The sequence below is a fragment of the Elephantulus edwardii genome, unplaced genomic scaffold (genome assembly GCF_000299155.1).
Source record: "Elephantulus edwardii isolate Elephantulus edwardi_28Jun2011 unplaced genomic scaffold, EleEdw1.0 scaffold00307, whole genome shotgun sequence".
NCBI classification, from domain to species: domain Eukaryota; kingdom Metazoa; phylum Chordata; class Mammalia; order Macroscelidea; family Macroscelididae; genus Elephantulus; species Elephantulus edwardii.
Window position 1 is genome coordinate 689,335 of NW_006400057.1, and position 505 is coordinate 689,839.

Below are 505 nucleotides of genomic sequence, written 5' to 3' on the forward strand. Positions count from 1 at the left end.
CCTCTCCCACCACCCCAAGTACACTCCACTATGCAACCTTAATTGTGGACTCTTGTGATTAAAAATATTTTTATCTATTTATTTGTTTCTCCCAATGGGAATGATGACACAACATGATGATGGGGACTTGGACCTGTGGTGTTTATGGAAAACCCTTAGGGCCTAGGGCAATATCTAACATACAATTCTTTAACAAATGTTGTTAAATACTTTTTGCATGTATTAAAAATTGTTATTTTAACAAAAGTTTACAGAAAGCGTAGGTTTTTATTCATTTATCATTGTACAATTTCCTCCCTCCTCTAGTTGACTTTGCAATGGACCTCTTTTTCCGGATTGTTCTTATATCAATTAGAGCACTTCCCCCTTCCATTATCTGTACTATTTTAAAATGAAATTTTAATTTTATACTGGTTTACTTACACAGTTCTTATACATTGCGTTTCACACCAGATCTTTCCCATTTCCTTTACCCATCCCTCTCTCTCCTCATTAAATTATGCAA